Here is a 23,292-nt window from a genome sequence, read left to right as displayed (position 1 = left end):
ACAAAAAGTGAAACCAACAACCATAGTTTCTAACAGAATAAAAAATGTAAAATACAAAAGGTATCACAAGTGATATAAGTTCACAAGTGACAGTAAATCACTCCACATTCTTCCATGCTCTTGTTGGAGTCCTGGCCATGAGTTAGACTGGCTGACCCTCTTCACTGGAGTGGACAGAACCCTTGCAGTTGTTGGGGCTGGTGCAGAAGCAGTTTGTGAATGATCTACTTTAGCCCTTTTCACTGCAGCTTGTGATTGCTGCGAGCTGACACCTGACTTTCTCTTTGGGTGTGAGGGTGATTTGTTGTTGTTTCCCTTCTGCTTCCTATTTCCACTTTTAGTAGCCTTACTAGAAGGTGTCTTAGCAGAGAGTCTCACACTTTTTCTGGCCTCTCTCTGTGACCTCCCCTTTGAAGCAGAATTACCAGCATTGTCAACCTATACACAAGACAGAGCAACAAATAATTGAGTTACCAAAATGATGAAGACCCCAGTAAGCACACCAACAAATAATAAATGACATATACTTACAGCAGGACTTGGAGTGACTTTGCGCTTCTTTGGACAACTCCTTTTGTTATGACCAGAGCATAAACAATAAGAACACTTTTGTTGCTGTCCTTCACGAGACAGGCCAGTCCTATTTGATTGCTCATCAGCAGCTCGTGTCCTCTTCTTCTTTGGCCTCCCAATGGGTTTTCTATAAGTGGGAGGCAACACATCCTCCAATTGAGTTCTGTCCCAAAGGTTTGGTCCATTAACAGGGAACACAACATGTTGGTAGCAGGAGATGTATGCAGCCTTCTTATAGTAGTCAGATACATAGGTATCAACGTTGAAGCACATTTTCCTTATACAAGTCATCGCATGTGCACAGGGAATCCCAGATAGTTGGAACTTCCTACACGAGCACTCTTGATTCCTAAGATCCACCACAAATTTTTCCTTCCCCCCTGGATGCTAACCACCTCATATCTATCAGGTCCAGCATACACACTCACCCAATTCCCACTTAGTTCTGCCTGTTTTTCTACTTTAATTCTAATTTGTGGTAACACATCTCTATTGTAAGGCATTATCCTATCCCTATTGTCAGCACAACGTTTCATTATATAAACCCGAATATCCTCTAGCATAGTCACTATTGGCTTCTCCCTAGCCTCAACCAGAACAGAATTAAACACTTCACATATATTGTTAACTAAAGTGTCATACCTAGGTCTACACACAATCCTGTGACGACACCAGTACTTTGTCGGTATCTCCATTAGATAGTTGTATGCTCCTTAATCCACCTTCTGAATCTCACTCATCCTCCTTTCCCATTCTTGATAATAAGTAGCCTTGGCAGCATTCTACATCATTAGCTTCAACTAGATCCCTGGATATCTCTTCTTGAAATTTGCATACGGGTGTCTAACACAAAATCTATAGTCAACCCCAGGCAGAAGCTCCTCAAAAGTTGGCACTAAACCCCGTTGCATCCACAAAAAGAATGAGTGTGCATTATTCAATGCTTACTACAACAGTTGTACAGTAAGGGGTAGAGAAAAGAATAGTACCTTCTGTTGGTCAGACATGAAGGTGCAGGTCCTAATCTTGTCAACTCCCAGGTCATCACACAAATGCTGGAGAAACCATGTCCATGAGTCCTTGGTTTCAGCTTCAACAACTGCGTATGCTATCGGTAGGATTTGATCATTTGGGTCCCAACCCATTGCAGTTAGGAGCCAGCTTCCATAGGGTGTTTTCATGAAGCAGCCGTCCAGCCCAATCATCGGCCTACATGCCATGAAACTCCTCCTACAGGCATCTAACATCACATAGACCCTCTCAAATCTGGGTCTTAAATCTACCCCTGGCACTGGTCGTTCAGAAGCAAACTCCGGAGCCCTCTGGACTTTCAAATGCACTGAAGACCCGGGGTTAGTCTTCAGCAACTCATGGCAGTAGTCATACAACCTTCTATACTGCTCTATGTATGTCCCCTGCAACTCATCCAGAGCAAACTGTCTGACCCTAGAAGCTTTAGATTTGGTCAACTCCACATTCCACTTTGTGTATGCTTTCCTCATTAGTGTGGTTAACTTAATCTTCGGGTTCTCAGCAATTTTATTCAGAAAAACTTTACTCAGCCACTTGGCATGCATGATACCAATCTTCAACTCCCTGGAGCAGTTGTGCTTGTTGTTGCAACTCTTCAACTGCCAACTTCGCTCATGCTTCATCTTTCCACAGTATGCGTACCACTCACAACCCTCCACACACTCCACTTTAACCCTCCTCAGATCCACCTTAGAGAATCTAAGACCCCTTCCACTACTGACAGCATATGCAATCGCACAGTCTTTGAACTCCTCCCTTGACACATACAAGGTTCCCACTTTCCACTTGTATTCACTCATGTTCTTCAAGGGCCTGTGAATCGGAAACCTCTTTCCCATGTCCTCTTCATCATCGCTCAACGGAATATCTAGAAAATCCTCACTGTTGTAACCTGCATCCTCATCCCCAAATCCCCCTACGATTTTTTCCTTACCAACATTTGGTGCAGTTGGCTGTGAAGATTGACCTTAGGACTGACTAGGTATAGACTCTTTTTGCCCCTCTTCCGTGATGTTCACATCAACTAATCCTTCAGCTTCCTCCCTATCATCATTAATATCACCAAAGTCAAGACTTTTATCTGATGCATTCCTAGCAATTGACTCAGAGCTCCATGAACTTTCACTCCCCCTAGGTTCATAGTCATCATCATCAGAGGTCTCATCCCCTCATCCTCTTCTTCAACACCATCAGTAGGCCCAACCTCATCCTTTTCAGTGGGCCCATCAGTAGCTGGCATTGACCCAAGCCCAACACCAGGGCCTTCATACACAACAATTGGGCCAGGCCCAGCCTCATCACTTCTTTCAGCAAGAGCAGTAATTTGCCCAGGTTGCACATCTTCTCCCACTTCACTTGTCTTGTGAACAAAATAAACCTCAACCATATCATCTTTCACCCCAATTCTTTCTATATCCATGGCATCTTTATCATTTTTAAGCATGGTCAATCCTTCCTCTAACCCAGCATTCACAGCTTTATACCACATCGCAGCGATATCCTTCTTCAAATATCCCTGTCTACTCACTATCTCATACACCTCAATCAAACTCCATTCATCGTCATTACAGTAGTCTACAATGGATGTCTCCCCACCCAAATACCTAATAGCACCTCCTTCAAGCCGAAACCTCCCCTGGTGATAAATTTTTACACTAAAGTCACTCATCTCTTCCACTACGTTTCCTATTACAAGTTTCAAACATCATAAAACCACAATGATCAATGTGAAGGCCAAAAAGTCTAAATCAAAATATTGCACTTACATCAACAACCCCAAACCCTAACAGCAACAACATAACAATCACAGAAACCCTATGCATACTCATCTTTACTTGCATGAACTATTCCCATCAAACGAAAATCAAACATAGATTCAACATACCTTTTCACTCTGTGCCGTTTCCAAGTTCCTGGTACCACCAACACGGGGCAATGCTGTTCTCTGTAGGGAATATAGACCATACCAAGCCGCTTCAATCCGTCTTCTTCCTTAGTAATCGAGGGCGAAGAACATGCGATCAAAACTCGATAGGGTTTACGGAGTGTAGGTGGAATGTGAAGTGTTACGTTTTTTTTTTCTCTCCTCTGTTTGCAATCGTTTCGTATGGTTAAAGCAAACATTACGCGCGAAGGAAAACTCGTGTCAATACACACGAGTGGGGTTACCAACGTGTCTGGTCCACGTAGGCATCTCCGTTAGTGTTCCATCAGTGGATTTAACAGGAGGGTAACATTGAATCAGTTTTCGAACGTTGGGGACGTAAATAGGACAAATGAAACGTTAGGGACAATTATAGGACTTACCTAAAATGTTGGGGACAAAAATAATACTTTACTCTATTTGCAAATTTGCATCAGAATCGGAGGAGTTGACTGCAATTCTGCACCGTGCGTACGATAACGTCATGGTTGAGATGGAATTATTGAAAGCCAAAAGGAAGGGGACATCTTCTTTATCTCACGAAGATGCCAACTTGGAATCCGTTAACGAGCTTCAAAGCCCTCCAAGGATTTGAACAGGAGGACGTCCAAAAAATAGGCTAGGTTCAAAGTTGGACAAACAGATTGCAAATGCCACAAAAAAGAAGAAAACGAAAGCTTTAAACGAGGTAAAAGTGATGTTCTTTAAATATGTGGTGATTGAGTTCAATTTTCTCGTTAATAGTTTAGCTAATATGTGAGTTTGTTATATTCAGTTAAACCACTTTGATGCTGCATCAGTGGTGCATTCAAATTCCAGCCAATATCAAGGACATGTTATGAAATATCAGTTCAGGGTACCAGCAGCAGTGGATAACTCTTTGGGTGTATAGTTACCGAATATGGGTGTAAAAGCACTGTTTATTTGGGTGTATTTTTGTGAATTTTCTTGTGTTTCACATTTTACATATATATACATATATATATTTCACAATCTGTTGTTTATGTTATAAAATATTGTTTGTTTTTTTTTACTACGGTTTAAGGGTTTAAGGGTTTAGGGTTTTAGGGTTTAGGGTTTAGGGTTTAAGGGTTTTAGGGTTTACGGTTTAGGTTTTAGTGTTTAGGGTTTAGGTTCTAGTGTTTAGGGTTTAGGATTCAGGGTTTTAGGGATAAAGCATAAGGGGGATAGATGTTTGGGTGTATATTCAACTTTCTTTGGGTGTAAAAAATGTCAGGTTATGGGTGTATATTTGGTTTGATATTTTCCTTCATATTATAGTACCTGTAATTTAGATATTTTGAATACAGCAGAGAGAGTTTAATTATTGAAAGAAATTTTACAATAAACTGGATTATAATTGGCAAATTTTTACAGCATGTGTTCAATTTGTTACAAAACTATATAACATTTACATTAATCAGTGTCAATATCCTTAGAATCTATCTGACAATATGGACTCAATAACAATGAGGATGGCTTGGACAGTCTTATTGCATTACTTCCCCTAATGGCTTCAGCTTTGTCTTGATTCATTTCATGGAATAGAATTCGGGAAGCATATTCTACTCTAAAGTGGTCCACCTCGTCCTACAGTTAAAAAGAATATTCTGTTTAACCAACCATGTTAATTGAGTAATGTAATCCAGAGTTATTTAGTTTTAAACACATTTACCTGGGTCCAATTGTCTCACTCATACTTCCGCCTTTTAATGTTTGCAGGCTGAAATATCTCAAGCCACTTCATTACGTAGATAGAACAGTCATAGCTGAAAACCAAGAAAATAAATTACAAATTACATATAGGAAAGTTTAATTTTCAGAGTGAAAGATTTATACCTTGTTTTTTGGCCTGAGATGTTAAGGTATGGTGTTCAATTTCCTTGTCCTTGTCCCTTGTCTTCAGAGGTGTCCCCCCAGCATATACTTTAATTCGTAAAATTACATATCCCTTAAAACACAAAACAAATCAGTAATACATGAATAATTTCAATAAAGAAATACACCCAAAGGAGCACAAAGTTACACCTTATATTGAACAGAAATACACCCAGCTATTAAAATATAAAAGACAGAACCAACTTACAATGAATGTATTCAGGGCAGTTCTCTCATCGGATGGAGATTTCGTGTGATATGGGTCGACTATATAAAATTTCCGCTTTCTTGTATCAGCCAACCATAACCACCAATGTTGTGAATAGTAAATAGGTGCAAAAATCTGAAATATGTTCAGATTGAACACTGTTTTAGTTTATTTGGCACATAAGTAAAAACTGGTAATAAGAAGTTTTAGAAATGAAAACTTACATAACGATGTGATGCTAATTTTTTAAGGTCCAAGAAGGTTATAAACATTGGGTAGTCTTCCACCCTGAATGGCTTATTGTTTTTAGGCTGTAAGAATACCCCGTTTGGATGATTTCCAAGGGCCATGTTCTGCAAAAATTGCGAACCACAAAATGAATACAGAAAATACACCCAAACGAATCCAGAAAATACACCCAAATGAATAAACAACTTACACCTAATTTAGCATAGAAAATACACCCAAATGAACACATAAAATACACCCGATTTAAAACAGAAAATACACCCGAAAGAATGCAGAAAATACACCCAAAATTCATTGAAGCAACCCTTACCACAATATCAGGGGGGAGACAGTATACTTCTTCTTGAAACCTTTTAATCTTTTGCTAGTTTAGGATGAAGCACATGGCAGAGACAATCTAGAAAAAGTGCCGAAATCAATTTTACATCAATCAGCATTGTAGTTAATTTTGGTGATAAAAACAATGTTAATGTAATATTATCTCAGCTTCTATATGCGTTTCAGGTGTGAGTGATGCAAAGTGGAGTTTTGACAAAATGTATCTATCTTGGGCTTGGAGTGTGCAGACGGTGTCAAACTCATTAGTTAGTCCATCTGCGTATGTCTTCACTCGTATGGCCCAGAGGTAGCATTTCTCTTTCATGTCAGAACTATCTTCATTCGTCCTCGCAGGAGTTTCAAACTTCTCGAAACTCTCTCCGCCACTCTTTTTTGGAATCTGTGGACTTTTTTCTTTTGTTGTCACCCCACCACTTGCAATTTTTTGTACCAGATCCCCTAATTGTTCTAGCAATTTTGGGGTTTCTGGAGTTTTTGCCCTCTCTCCATCTTGCGTTGATGCTCCCTCCTACGTTGCTGCTTCTTCTTGGCTTGAATAAGAATAAGAATATACGAATGATAACCAAACATTGATTTTGCTCTGATGAACTTACATTTTAGATGGAGCTGGGGGAAGCGTGGGTGTGCTTTCTTGAAGTTGTTAGGGGGGTTCAGGAGTGCTGCAAGGTTACATAAAATTAATCATGTTATAAAAAAAATTAGTCAGGGATCAATCGTGAAAATATATACCCCAACAGGGGCAATATACACCCAAACTATAACTAAATACACACCCAAGATTATTTTTTACCTTTTTGTAGTTCCTTCAATTTGTAGCACAGGGGTTGGTTCATTTTCTGTCTCAGGTGTTTTTTCAATTTCCGGCATAGTGGTTGTTTGGGACAGTGGTAGACAAACTTGAATCGGAACTATAAACAAGAAGAAAAATAAAAGGTTAACAAAGCCTCCGAAAATAAAAAGGTTATAAGGTTGAAATTTTCTTGAAAAACTCACATTGCAAGCGCTTCGGAATGTGTCTCTTCCCTCACAACCATCATATTCTCTTCAGTCGGCTCACTGGCTGACTCTTCAACCAGACTCAACCTAAAATACACCCTAAGTCAAAAATACACCCGAAGCATTCAAAAGAAAGACAGGCTTTGTTTTTTGAGAACTTACATACTTGCAGTTTTTGCTTTTTTTTTCCTGCCTTTTTTTTCTCGAATAAAACAATAGAGGTTTTTTTCTAAAAAAAATATATACAGAATTAGAAGTAGAAGGTAATAAAAGAACAAAAGCAATGGTTATTTGAAAGAGAAATTACATGCTCTCTGCCGATTTGTTTACGCTACTTTGGTCTGTGTGTCCTTGAGAGGAAGGATCATCACTTCCCAAGTTTACGTCTGGTATTCTAAACATAATAGGGTACATGTTATTCACAAAAAATACCATACTGTTAAATTAGGATAACAAGATTTTATCAAATAAAGCTTCTTACGTTTCAGATGAGACATAGTGACCTTCCGTCGATCGCAGGTCAGCTTCCTTCTCCCTGCCAAACAAGAGACAATTATTAGCAAAGAAAACACCCTAAAATCTGAAATATACACCCCAACAAGACATACCCCTGTGCAGCAGATTTTTCATTGTTTTCCCTTAAGAATTCATCTAATTCTTTAGTTCCAATTTCAGATCTGATAGTACATGCATAAAAGAACATGTTAACAAATATAATTTTGATGATAGACAGTAATATAGCTTACAAAGTACTGTACCTATGATAGGATTGAGCTTGCTCAGGAGATGAATCCTCAACAATGACCTTTTTCTTTTTGGATTGTGTCCTGGGGGGAAAAAACAAGTATGAATCAGAAATACAAAATTAATTTGATCACAAAATACTATCCAAAGAAGTGCTTAACTTTTTGGTGTTCTCTGAGTCTTTTTCTTTGTTTTTTGCTTCTCCACTGGTGATGATTCTTCGCTTCTATAAGGTAATAAGAGACACTCTGTTAATACATGAAATTTTGATAATAAACCCAAAGGAAAGGAGTAATAATTTCATAACATTACTCATCACTTGATTCAAATTCTGAATCAGAATCCTCCTGAATCTTCTTTCTTTTTTTGGACTCCATTCTGGAAGGCAAACAATCATTATTTAAAAACATACTAAAAGGGATAAAATACACCCAAATGAATGCACAAAATACACCCAACTTGATAAACAAAATACACTCAACTGGATAAATAAAATACACCCAACTTGATGAACAAAATACACCCAACTGGATAAACAAAATACATCCAAGTATGTTACTTACTTTTTGGCTTTTCGGGTGGGTTGTTTTCTTGTTGAATCCTCTGAGTCTTCTTCAGTCTCAGACTCAGAGGTAGAATGGTCACTTTCAGTTGTTTCAGTCTCAGATGATGATGTTGAACTTGCCTTCCTTTTTTTGTTTCTTCTTTTTTTTCTTTTTTATTTATTTCTTTCATTTTTTCCTTTGTTTCGGCCATCTTTACAATCCCTGAAACATTAGAAATTTTAGTTAGCAGCATTCAGGTAAATAAAATACACCCAAGATATTTTGTTCACTTACCATATGTTTCTCCATTTCTGCCATCATTCTTTTGACCAACTACTCCCTAGTCCAGTTGGCAATCCAGGGTTCTGGAGGTCTTTCTGCCCTCTTCTTGTCTTTATTTTTTGATAGATGAAAGTAAACTATCATCAGGGCAAACAAGAAGCCGTCAATTGCCTTTTTCTTTTTCAGATTATAATCTGTTATGCCCTTGATGATAAAATTCAAAACATGTGCTCCCCAGTTTCGCTCTGTTATTGTGTCCATCTTGAAAATTGGTGCCAGGTGTACAGGTGAGATTTTATTTATTGTTGTTGGTAACAGGAACGCCATCTGTATATAGAGGATGAAAATCCTCTTGAACATGAGGCGATCCTGTTCATTATCAACGCCAATAGCCATCATCTCATCTGTCAGATTTTTGAGGGTCTTACCCTGGAATTTTCTAAAAATTTGTTTGTCATCTTCAGAAAGATCCTTATAATTGACTTTCTGAGAAAATAGATCTCCTACAAAAAGGAAAACAACATAGCATGAAAATCAGTTCAAATACACCTAAGCATCAATTGAAATACACCTGAATATGGCTTATATACACCTATGTTTGTAGTGAGTTACCTGACACGTTGATGCCAAGCGCAGCCCCTATTGTTTTTGGTCTTACTTTAAGTGAACCGTAGCCGATTTTGAGTCTGTTTTCCTCTAATTTAAAGGAGTTAGCCAACTCCCTTAATATTCGGTGATGCACCCTTAGCGGCGGGATGTGCATCAGGCCACCAAATCCCAAATCCCTAACAATTATTTTCTTTTCCTCGCTCATATTTCTGAATTTCTTACTTAACAAATGGGTTGCACACTTAAGATCTTTGGTTTGCTGTAAACAAAGCAAAATTATAGTCAGATATATTTCTATTATATAAAACTGATTTCATCTAAGACATATATTTGTTCTTACATTTTTTCCAGCTCCGTTTCTGCCTGCCATTTTTTCTGAAATAAAAAATACACCCACAGATATCAGTAAGATACACCTATAGATATCAGTCAGATACACCCATAGATATCAGTCAGATATCACTCAAACATGAATAAATATACAAGGTCAAGCAACATTACAAGGTCAAGCAATATACACCCATGGACAAGCAAATATTAGAACAGTTGCAACTGTTGACTATATTACAGTATATCAGTTCAGAAATATACACCCAACAAATTATGCCATATACACCCAACAAATTACTCCATATACACCCACCAAATTACGCAATATACTCCCAAAAATCAGTTACGAGAAGAACTAGAACAAGAAGAACAATAACACCTAGAACAACTAAGAAGAACTGTAAAACCTAGAACCAAGAAGAACAGTAAAACCTAGAAAAAGTAGAACATTAAAAACAGTAAAATGAGACCTAGAACAAGAAGAACAGTAAAACCTAAAAGAACGTAGAAGAACAGTAAAAGCTAGTTCTTCGATTTTGAAATGTGGAAAATATACAAGATGAGTAAAATAGTAACGTACCTTGAGTAATATATCTTCATTTTTTCTGGAGATTGTTGATGGAGAGTTCTATCTTGTGTTGATGGAGAGTTCTAATCTTCGCGACGAGTTCTATCTCTGCAGTTTGCAATGTTGCTCGAAAATGGATGGTTTGTGTTTTCTTCGAAGAAGGAGAAGTAGAAGAGTGCGTCATAACGAGCGCTTTTTGTGAAGCGCAACCGTTGAGTTGCGCCCGTGTAAATGACGCTCCATCAAAGTGAATGAGTGCGCGTGTATTTTTGATGGGCTGGGCCAACTTGTAACACTTGTAGGCCGTTTTTGCTTGTATGTGTAGCAGGCCTATTAACAAAAATGTTGGTCCTAGGATTTCTCTTTAAATAATGGAATTCGAAATGTCAAATTATAATATATTAAATTTTTTTATATATTTGTTACTTAGGCCATTTGTAATCATAATATTGAAAAAGTATAAGTAGACAATGACAATATTAAATAATGTGAACAATAGATATGTCGAATTCAATTCACTAGGTGTACGGTTGGTTATTCTAATATTAAGATTTAGGTAGATAATTTAGGAGTGTAGTGTATTTTTATTTTATTAGTGGTTGTTCATATTGTTCAAGAAAGTCATTCGTTACTTAACATAACCCTTCTTAATTGTTGTCAAGCCCAGATCACTCCTCGGCGCACTCTTCTTCCTTCTTTGCTTGTCAGTCATAGTTACTAGCTTCTAAGCATGTCATCATCATGAAACGGTTGGTGCGAACATTTTGTCTCTGGATTGATGGTCTCTAAAGAAACATTTGTTCTTAATACTGCTGCGAAACGGTGGTCTATCCCCTCTACTAACTTTCGATTGCTCAGGCCTTCCGTGTTTCTTCTTTGCTCATGCCCCATCACCTCTTTAGACCTTACACCAACTTATAACTGAAAAACGACGCTACTAAAAGTCTGATAATTCAAAGTCTCTTCACCTAACAGAGGAATGGAGAGGGAAGGTTGGCGAACGAGAGAAGAACGGAAGAGATCGAATGCGATGTGCTGCTTTCGATGGTCGAGGGAGGTTCGGACTGAGGATTAGATGTGCGATTCCTTGGATAGCATTCTAAAGAACCCGCTACTGATTGCGGGTGGCTTGACGACGGCACCAATGACAGAGAGGGGAACGACTACAACGACTTCACTACTGTAAAAGTGTGAACGTGAAGCGAAGAAGAAATAGGACTTTAATTTCTAATTCAATTTTCATAAATTTTAAATATATTATTTTTTTAAGAATATATATATTAAATTGGACAGACAGAATTCTTTTATATTTAGAAATCTAATACATTCAAATAAAGTGGCTAGTCTAATTTTGAATGAGGCTCATTATATTTAAGACCAATTGCGACAGAAAGTTCAAAAAGAAATAATTGGCAGAATTATACAAATTTAAAGGGGTCGTTATACAATAACAGACATCTCGATAGAACAAAACAAAAAACAACAAAATACCTGAAAATCGTGTCAGACCATATGGGGTTCATTGGGAGGCTGATTTTGCCAGCCCAGGCTAGCATTCACCGTAATATTGATGCATTGCATCTTATGATCTTAGTATTGATTACGATTAAATTCTTTTTGTGCATCTTCAATAACGATTATTGTCTTTAAGGTTATTCTATTTAATTAACGGAATTCTAATTTTAACAAAATTACCATATGTATATTTAAAAATTAGCCATTAAATTAATTATTATTATTATTATTATTATTATTATTATTATTATTATATATATTTTAAAATTAGTTATTATGTATATATTTATGTATAATTATATATTATTTAATTTATTTTAATATATAAATTTATATTAATAATTAATTTAATGATTACTTTTTTGTGTATACTTAATATGGTTAAATATTAATCATCCTATTGTATTTTTTATAATACAAATTAGGCAACTAATAGACAATACAACATTTTTAGTTTGAGACAACATTTAAAAAGTGTTGCTTAAAGGCTGATAAAATGTTGCTTTTAATCTATGACAACACTTTTGGACCTAAGGCAATATTTTTGGGCAGCGTTGCATATGCAGCCGTTGCCTTAGATCAAGGCAACACTTTTTTGTTTCAAAAACAACGCTTTTGAGAGTAACACTTGGTGAGTGTTGCCTTTGGTTGAAAAACAACAATACTTCAAAGGTGTTTTTGAGACAACACTTTTTCAGTGTTGTCTTTTCTCTTATATTTTGGCCACTACTAAAAAGTGTTTCCTATTTGCAATAAAATGCAACCCTTTTACATGTTACTTATAAGTTTAAATTCGCAATACTTTGAAGTGTTGCCTATTAGTTATGAATATGCAACCTTTTAAAACATTGTCTTTTCTTTTGGATATGCAACTTATACAAGTGCCTTTTCTTTTGGATATGCAACCTATACAAGTGTTGTTTTTTCGTTTGGATATGCAACCATACAAGTGTTGTCTAATATTCAAAATATGCAACTAATAGAAGGGTTGCCTCTTTGGTAAAAATAAGTTACTTTTTTAATAAAAATACACAAAAATAAATTATTTAATAAATAAAGAGACAAAATAACTAATAATAAAATTTATAAAAGAGAAAAAATAACTAATAATAAAATTCTAATTAAAATAGATATTAAAAAGTTTAATTAGTATTTCAAATACATGTTCTTCAATAATTCTCAACAAAATAATAAAATTCTTGTCTAACAAAAATTGTTATAACAAAATAGTAATTAATATTTATCAAAAAAATATCAATTTACTTGCATATTTTATATTCATGCTTGACTTGTCCCATATGCTAAATCTGCAAATAATACACAACAAAAAAGTATAGTATTAAAACTGAAAAATTATAATAAAAATTTCTTTATGATATTCAAGATATAAAAGCAAATTACCAGCTCATACTTTAGGATCTTTATACGAGAGGAGAAGCAAATTAAAACATGTTTAAAATTAGCAAAACAAATTAAAACATGCCACTCAAACACAAATTACAACAAATAGTACAGGTTTTAAATAGTTGTGAACTCAAAAATATCTCCCGGAGAAATCCTGTTGACCTCATTTGAGACCATAATTACCAAATTACTTTCTAAACCCAGAAGCATAAAATAGTAGTTATGTCATTTACCTCAATACAAAACTGTCCAGTTTCTGGTTCCTTAGCAACTGTTGCAGTCAATCTAGCAGCAGATGATGATTTCCCAGATGTATAAACAGATCTTTAGCGACCATAAACTCATGATGCAAGGAGTTGATAAACCCCGATTTTGTGGTATGTCTTGTGATTAATTTAGGTAGTTTTATCAAATTTTCTCACATTTATTCAATGAAATAGCATAGTTTTGCAATTCTCCCTTGATTTGTGCTTAAATGTGAAAACATGCTTTTTAGGCCCTAAAATTGGTGATTTTAATTCACTTTAATTCCATTCGATGCCTTGATATGTTTGTTGAGTAATTTCAGGTTCATAACGCAAGTATTGGATGGAAGAAGTGAGGAGAAAATCATGCAAAGTGGGAGAACTCATGAAGAAATGAAGGAACCGCAAAACTGTCAAGCCTGACCTCTTCGCACTCAATCAATGAAAACTTGAGCTACAGAGGTCCAAATAAGGCGGTTCTAGTTGCGTTGGAAAGCTAACATCCGGGGCTTCAAAATGATATAAAATTTGCCATATGTTGCTTTGCGTTAAGGGGCGCGCATGCGCCATGTACGCGTGCGCGCCGATTGAGCACGTGGTCCACTAAAGTGAAATCGCCCCCAGCGATTTCTGAAGCACTTTGGGCCCAACCCAACTCATTTCTAATGCTATTTCATGCAGAATTCAATCTTGGGCAAGGGGGAAGCAATTGTTTGTAGCATTAGCATCATGTAGGTTAGTTTATAGAGAGAGAAGCTCCCTCTTCTCTCTAGAATTAGGTTAGGTTAATCCATCTTAGATCTAGGCATGATTTCTTGATTTCATGTTGTTTCTTTTGCAATTTCTTGTTTTTACTACTCTATTATTCTTAGTTTTTATGTTAATTTTACTTTTTATGTCTCTTTTATGTTTATGAATACTCATGTTGGATCTTGTTTACATTTAATGAAATTTAATGTTGATGTTCTTTTAATTGATGATTTGAGTTGTTGATCTTGTTTCCTTGCAATTTATAGTTGGTAGATTTTACTATTTCTTGTCATTTATTATGCTTTCCTTTTATGCCTTCTAAGTGTTTGATAAAATGCTTGGTTGGATCTTATTGTAGATTTTGAGCATTCTTGGCTTGGAAAGAGTAATTAGGCAATCTTGAGTCATAAAAACCCAACTCATGTTGGTGATCTAGAGTTGTTAGCTAATATTGTTTCCATTGACGCAAATATTTTGCTAATTTAATTAGTAAGTTGATTAGGACTTTTGGATTGAGATTAGCTAGTCTTATTAGACTTTTTCTCATGGAAGATAATATGATACCTTCTTCTAATGTTGGAGATGACGTAATGAGATAAATTCTTGTTTATAATTGTGACATGATTAGTTAGTCTTGTTTGACATTCTCCCTATGTGAAGATGACATGATACCTTCTTCCGTTTGTTGGAATTGACTAAATAAGGCGAATTAATCATTATATGACTAGGATAGAGAGCCTATGATCTCAATCTTTGCCATGAATGTCTCTCTTTATTAATTGCTTTCTTTAATTGCTTAATTTACTTTTCTTGTCATTTAATTTCTTGTCCTCTTATCAACCAAACCCCCCTTTTATTTTCATAGCCAATAATTGATCACTTCGTTGCAATTCCTTGTGAGACGACCCAGAGTCTAAATACTTCGGTTAATTCTTATTTGGGGTTTGTACATGTGACAACCTAAATTTTTGTATGTGAGGACTCTTTGTTGGTCTAGAACTATACTTGCAACAAGAATTCAATTGAGAAATTCTATATCAACAAAAGTACACACATCAAAATGGCGCCGTTGCCGGAAAGTTGCAATGGTGTTATATTATTGGCTATTGTGAATATTGTGAATATGTTTGTCTTTTGCTTGTTTGTTGGTTTTTGCTAGTTGTAGGACTTAGTTTTCTTTATTTCTTGTTAGCCTTTTGTTTTTATTTTCTCTTTCACTATGAATTCTCATCACCTTGGCTATGAGTTTGGCTCAAATTATGTTGTAGAAAATGGGAGCTACAATCAGAATTCGCATCAAGGATGGAACAATCAAAGATGGGAGGAGCCTCAAGGGATTGATCAACCTTATTGGCAACAACAACCTCCGGATTCTTATGGGTATAATCCTAGTCCTAATGCATATCAATCTAATAGATGTGGTGACCCTTATTGTGATTGTCAACAACCACCACCACATGCCTATGAACCACCCCCTCAACATGACTTTGAACCACCATACTCACAAGTCCCCTACCACCAAACACCTCATTATGACCCTAATTCTTATCCATCATACCAACCACCTTATAAACCATATGAACCACACATGAAACCACCACCATTTCAATACAATTACTCTCAAGAACCACCTCAATACACTATCTTCATATCCTTGCCAAGATGAACCAACTTCCAATTATGAAACTTCCTTTCCAAACAATGAACATTCTTCTTCCACACTACCTCCAATGGATGATTCTCTCCAAGAATGTGTTAGTTCTTACATTCAAAGGCAAGAAGAGAACTAAAAGGAGTTTAAGGAGCTAGAAGCCAAGATGGCTATCCTAGCGAAAGCCGTTCATAATATGGTCTCCTCCCGCCTAAGCCTATGCGATCAAGGAACTTCCATTGTTGAATGTGGAGAAGCAATCAAGGAGCATAGTGAGGGAGTGAGTTTAGAGCTTCAAGGTGAAGAAGAGGAGTTGAAGCAAGAATTGTCACAAGGGGAAGAAGTTGAGATGAATGAGCCGGAAAAAGTGGTTGAAAACATAGGAGATGTTGGAAGTCCATGGGGATGTAGCATTAGAGAGACCTCTACCAAGATGCTTGATGTTGATGTTGAGGAGGGTGTACAACCTCCAAAGCATATTATGATTGAAAACTTTGAAGAGGTTGATCAAGAGATAGATTCAATCATTGAGGAGTTCCTATCTACAATTGAATCCTCTCCCATTGGGCTTGAAATTGAGGTCAAGGAAGAAGATGCACAACCTCTCATTCCTTTGGTGAGCAATGAAGAAGAAGTTGAATTGGAAGCAAGCCACCAAGAGGAAGAGGTTGAAGTTGAAGAAGCTTGCAAAGAGGTGGAGGTAGTCAAGAAGGAGCACGAGGGCGTAGACCTCGCATTGGCTAAGTGTGGGGAGGTCTCCCTTCCTAAGTCACCATCCTACACAACATTCAAGTGGGTAAAATTCTTATCCTTAGGCTTCACTTTCTCACTTGAATATGGTTTGATTGAAAATGATGGTCAACTTAGAGCTCTTTGTGGAGTTAAGAGTAAGAGAGAGTTGTGTAGTGGTTGGACACATCACTTAAGTTCATTATGGTTGCATGCTCAAAGTTGAATGGCAATGGTTGGTGTAAAAACCAAATTACATGGGTCTAGGAGAATATTTGGATGCTTACATAAGAATTCGAATCACTTCTCACCCAATTGGAATTGTGATGATCCACTTGAAGATGGGTGTAGAAACAAGATTTGGGATCCGAAAATATATGAAGACCAATTTTGGAAGCCCTTAGCTTGTGTGGAACTTCATAAAAGCTTGGTGCCATTGATCTTGAATTTTGGAGCTTACTTGAAGTCCAAGCATTGGTGGAAGTTTCAAGATGAGTTCAAGCATAAGCCACCATAACAAGGAGCTTCCCAAATGTCCAACTTAAGGACTTAAACTAAAAGTTCTAGGTGAGAGACACCCCACCATGGTAAACTCTTTCCACTCTCTTTTAGATTTGGTTAATAAGTGATTTGAGTTGCCATTATAGGTAGTTTTTGTTATTTTCTATACTCTTATACATTTTTCTTTGATTGATTGGTTGTTTCTTAGTTTGTTTTGATTAGTTTAGTTGTTGTTGAGTTGCATTTTTCTTGTAGTATAAGTTTTGCTTTTAGTATGTTTGAAAATTTTTTAAAAACCAAAAAGATTTTTGTTAAATTTGAATTTTGGTTGCTTTAGAATGTTTATAGGTTAGGAGAGTGTTAAATTCTGTTTTTATGCTTCTTAAAAAAAAAAAAAGCGGCCATTGGCGCCCAAGCGTGCAGTGCGCGCACGCGCCACTGTGGTTTCACAACTCCTAGTACTAAAACTCGAGAGTTGTGCCCACTTTATGCCTACTTTGTGCCAGGCGATCCGCGCGTAAGCACGCATGGCGCGCGCGCGCCGATTGTCCCTGCCGCATCGGCGCATAAGCACGCATGGCGCGCGCGCGCGGATTGTTTTTGCTGCATCCGCGCCCAAGCACGCATGGCGCGCGCGCGCGCGGATTGTACCTGCTGCATCCGTGCATAAGCACGCATGGCGCATATGCACGGATTTGCACCCTGTTTTTCTCCTTTCTCCTTTCTCCTTCTTTCTTCTTTCCTTCTTCTTTCTTTCTATTTTTTTTCTTTCTTCTTCCTCTCTTGGAAATATTTTTTTCTTTCTTTTAAAAATTAAAATAATAATAATAATAATAATAATAAAAATAATAATAAAAAATAATAAAATAATAAAATTTTTTTTCTTTTTCTTCCGTTTTCTTTTATTGCATTTCCTTGTTTTCATTCATTGCATTTTAATTTTATTTTTGTAACTTGTCTTCCCTTTTATTTTCTAAGTTTCTTGTTTTAATAATGGTGTTGGATTCTTATATTCAATTGTTGAGGATTTCTTGGTTAATCTTGGTGCTTTGTGACTTGTTTGACATTAATTGTAATATTTACTCTACACACAAGATTTGTGCTTTAGTCCTTCCTAACTCATGATCCCTTGTTTTTATACATTGTTGTCACTGTGTTAGGATAGGGCCAAATACTCTCATGCTTATCACTACTCTTGTTTGTGTCAATTATTGATTAAGCTTGATGCAACATGCTCTTCATGTCATGTACCCATGCTTTAATTTGTTCTTGCATCAAGTATTAGTTAATATGCCTTTGCTTGAATTGCTTTCTCACTCACATGTTGTAGCTACCATGTATTTGAGAACCATACTTTTATTTGGCATTAGCCCCCGCCTATGTTCTACTTGATTTGCTATCTTTGTTGTAGGCTTAATTTTCTTTCTTTTTCTTTCCTTTTAGGTTGGCCACCAAGAAGGAAAGGAATGGAAAAGCTTCTAAATGGGGCAACAAACAAGCTCACTCGCACAACCTTTTGAAGGAGCTCATCAATTTTAACAACCCGTCCACATTGATCTCCTTTGCATGCACCGAGGACGGTGCAAATTTCTAAGTGTGGGGAGATCGTCCGACCGATCTCCATGGGTAACAATTTCCCTTTCAACACCAATTTTTTCAATTTTTGTCTTTGTCAGTTAGTTGTTGCATTGCATGATAGGTTGCATGATAGTTAGAATTTGTACATATTTCACCATTTCTTTTTATGTTAGGACTATTTGGTTAGGGTGATGATTTCTTTTCCAAGAAACTATTTTTAGGGCACCCTACCAATTTGAAAAAAAAAATTATGGAACTTGCTTGAAGAATGTATTTTGGAACATGGTTTTTGAGCTAAGAACAAAAGCATGTGAGTTTTGAGCCCAATTGTGTGGTTGCATCTTATAACCACTTATTTCCATTCTTGTGTGCATTATTCTCTTTCTATGATTGCAATCTTTGATTTGTTTGATTCTTTATGTCCATTATTCTATGTATACATGCATTTATATGATTGAGGCCATCATTTCATTTAGCTCACTTACCCAAATAGCCAACCTTTCATCAACCATTGTTAGCCAATTTGAGCCTATTTAATCCATTTTGTTCTTAATTGTAGCACATCACTACCCATAAGCGAAAAATAATAAATGTCCTTAATTTGGATCTTTGATTAGCTTAGGCTAGTGAGGGTGTGTATCATTTGGGTATGGGAAACTTGGAAAATTGGTTGAGGTAAAAGTGTAATTTTTATTTTTGTTGAAAATATTAGGAATTGGGTACATATTCATGCACTATATGTAAAACCATATGCATTGATACGTTTGTATATACTTTAGAAAAAAATGATAAAGAAAAAAAAACATATATATATAAAAGAAAAAAAATAAAAAAAAGAGAAAAAGAAATAAAAAGGGGACAAAAATGTTCCAAAGTAAAGTTCAATAAAAATCAATGCATATGGAATGTGAATTAAAGAGAATGCATGAGTATGTGAAAAAGTGGGAATCATGGGGTAGCTAGGCATTGTATTAGAATTGTATAGGTTGTTATATGTGTTTGGTGAGAGCTTAGGTTAATCAAAGATTCAAATTTTAAGCTCACTTGACCATATGCATCCTACCTTGACCCTAGCCTCATTACAACCTATGAATAAGTCCTCATGATGAATGTATGCATGCATTGAATAATTGTTGATTGTTAGATGAAAAACAAATCATGGAAAGCATGAGTAGAAGAGAATTGAGTGATCAACCCTATACACTTGAGTGACTAGAGCGGATACACATCCGGTGAAGGTTTGATGCTCAATTCCTTGTTTCCGGCTTTCATGAGCTTTTCTTCTTGCAAGTCTACTTGTACTTCATTTTAATATTTGAATTGGTAGGATTCATGAGTCATCATACTACTTAGCCCTACATGTGCATATGTGTTCTTGGGGATTGATTCACTTTTAACCAAGTAGGTAGAATCATTTTGTATTTAATTGCATGCATATAGATAGGTTTATATAGTTTCTTTGCATTGAATAAATGTTCATACCCTTTTCTTGTCCTTCTTTATTCTTAGCATGAGGACATGCTTGGTTTAAGTGTGGGGAGATTTGATAAACCCCGATTTTGTGGTTTATCTTGTGCTTAATTTGGGTGGTTTTATCAACTTTTCTCACATTTATTCAATGAAATAGCATGATTTTGCAATTCTCCCTTGATTTGTGCTTAAATGTGAAAACATGCTTTTTAGGCCCTAAAATTGGTGATTTTAATTTACTTTAATTCCATTCGATACCATGATATGTTTGTTGAGTAATTTTAGGTTCATAAGGCAAGTATTGGATGAAAGAAGTGAGGAGAAAAGCATGCAAAGTGGGAGAACTCATGAAGAAATGAAGGAACCGCAAAGCTGTCAAGCCTGACCTCTTCGCACTCAATCGACCATAACTTGAGCTACAAAGGTCCAAATGAGGCGGTTCTAGTTGTGTTGGAAAGCTAACATCCGGGGCTTTGAAATGATATAAAATTTTTCATATGTTGCTTCGCGTTAAGGGGTGCGCACGCTCCATATACGCGTGCACGCCGATTGAGCACGTGGTCCACTAAAGTGAAATCGCCCCGAGCAATTTCTGAAGCACTTTGGGCCCAACCCAACTCATTTCTAATGCTATTTCATGCAGAATTCAAGCTTGGGCAAGGAGAGAGCAATTGTTTGTAGCATTAGCATCATGTAGGTTAGTTTCTAGAGAGAGAAGCTCCCTCTTCTCTCTAGAATTAGGTTAGGTTAATCCATCTTAGATCTAGGCATGATTTCTTGATTTCATCTTGTTTCTTTTCCAATTTCTTGTTTCTACTACTCTATTCTTCTTAGTTTTTATGTTAATTTTACTTTTTATGTCTCTTTATGTTTATGAATACTCATGTTGGATCTTGTTTACATTTAATGAAATTTAATGTTGATGTTCTTTTAATTGATGATTTGAGTTGTTGATCTTGTTTCCTTGCAATTTGTAGTTGGTAGATTTTACTATTTCTTGTCATTTATTATGCTTTCCTTTTATGCCTTTTAAGTGTTTGATAAAATGCTTGGTTGGATCTTAGAGTAGATTTTGAGCATTCTTGGCTTGGAAAGAGTAATTAGGCAATCTTGAGTCATAAAAACCCAACTCATGTTGGTGATCTAGAGTTATTAGCTAATATTGTTTCCATTGACGCTAATCTTTTGCTAATTTAATTAGTAAGTTGATTAGGACTTTTGGATTGAGATTAGCTAGTCTTATTAGACTTTCTCTCATGGAAGATAATATGATACCTTCTTCTAATGTTGGAGATGACGTAATGAGATAAATTCTTGTTTATAATTGTGACATGATTAATTAGTCTTGTTTGACTTTCTCCCTATGTGAAGATGACATGATACCTTCTTCCGTTTGTTGGAGTTGACTAAATAAGGCGAATTAATCATTATATGTCTAGGATAGAAAGCCTATAATCTCAATCTTTGCCATGAATGTCTCTCTTTATTAATTGCTTTCTTTAATTGCTTAATTTACTTTTCTTGTCATTTAATTTCTTGCCCTCTTATCAACCAAACCCCCTTGCATTTTCATAGCCAATAATTGATCACTTCATTGCAATTCCTTGTGAGACGACCCGGAGTCTAAATACTTCGGTTAATTCTTATTTGGGGTTTGTACATGTGACAACCTAAATTTTTGTATGTGAGGACTCTTTGTTGGTCTAGAACTATACTTGCAACGAGAATTCAATTGAGAAATTCTATATCAACAAAAGTATACACATCAGGAGTCCATGAACATGAGTCTACTGTTTCATGCAAAAGCTAAAAACCTTAAGTCTGGGAGTAATAACTCAAGTGTTAGTAACAGGGAACAAGAAGAACAAATTTTAGTACCTTCCCTCATTTACAATGAATTAGCACGGGGTGGTTTCTAACATCTGATGCAAGCAAAAAACGTTAGATTAATATATAACTCAACAGGCTATGCTAAGGGCTAACATTGTAGTTAAGAAGTTAAAGTGTGTGTAATACCTAAGACTACTTTCAAAGCTTCTCAAATAGTACCCTCTGGGATGTTGACAAAGGGTTCCTACCCACAACAAGTGTAATCAATGCTGAGAATATATAATAGTACATAATGTAAGACATAAGTTGAAAACTTAATATTGTGAATCTTTTTCTAGTTAAGAGAAATAACCCAAGGGACAAGGCATCCCCATCGCGTAGCCTTAACTCCCAAATAAAAATGTCATTATCCCGTGGAAAGCAAACATGAATGATTGAGTTCACTATATTAGGCAGCTTCAAAACTTTAATTAATAAGATACTATAATCTGTATTGGACAAGGGAAGCTTCTTAATACATCATATCAAAAGGTTGTAATTTATAAAAGATATTAAATCCAACAGCATCAATAAATATAATAGCAAATCTTAGACTTTAGATTCAAGCATACTTATTCACAGCAGTTTTTGCAAGACACCTATCAAAATCAAATGCAGCAATTTTACTTGAGTCATTCAGGCCATTATCCTGCAGTTATAAGAATCCATAACATAGAATAAAGTGAAATGGGTGAAAATATACAGGCTGGGTGAATTTTGGATGATTGAGTACCTCATTTTTTTTCAATTGGCTACCTGCAAATCTATATCAACCAGAAGATGTAATGCTGCAAATTCTGACCTATATCTATTTGATAAAAAAAGGTACCCAGTAATCTCACCCGTTCAAGATATATGACTGTCTGAAATGCTTTTCATTTTGGTAAGATGGTAGCATCCTGTATCAGGTAATCATTCATTGAATATAGGAAGAGCCAAAAAAATAGAGAAATATAGAAATAGTTAAGAGGATAAGAATTAAGACCATAATAATATAAACATGATAGACTTTCAGTTTTTCACCATTAGATACTAAAGCCATTACTAGATCATCAAATAAACAAGAGAAAGGGAAAATCTTACCTTGTAGTTGCTCTTCACTTCAGAAACTGAAAAGTTAATTTCCTCTACTGCTTCAATGTCTGATTCACACAGCTGCATGCAATAAACATGAAGAACAAAGGGAGTTAACAGTAAATCCAATTTAAGATGACGTATAGCATTTAATGGAGAAAACAAGCATCGGCAAACAACCTAAACCAACAATTTGTGGCTTCTAGTTGAACTGTTCAAAGTTGTTTAC

This window comes from Arachis hypogaea, chromosome 18 (genome assembly GCF_003086295.3).
Source record: "Arachis hypogaea cultivar Tifrunner chromosome 18, arahy.Tifrunner.gnm2.J5K5, whole genome shotgun sequence".
Lineage (NCBI taxonomy): Eukaryota > Viridiplantae > Streptophyta > Magnoliopsida > Fabales > Fabaceae > Arachis > Arachis hypogaea.
Note: the sequence above shows the minus strand (reverse complement) of the source record.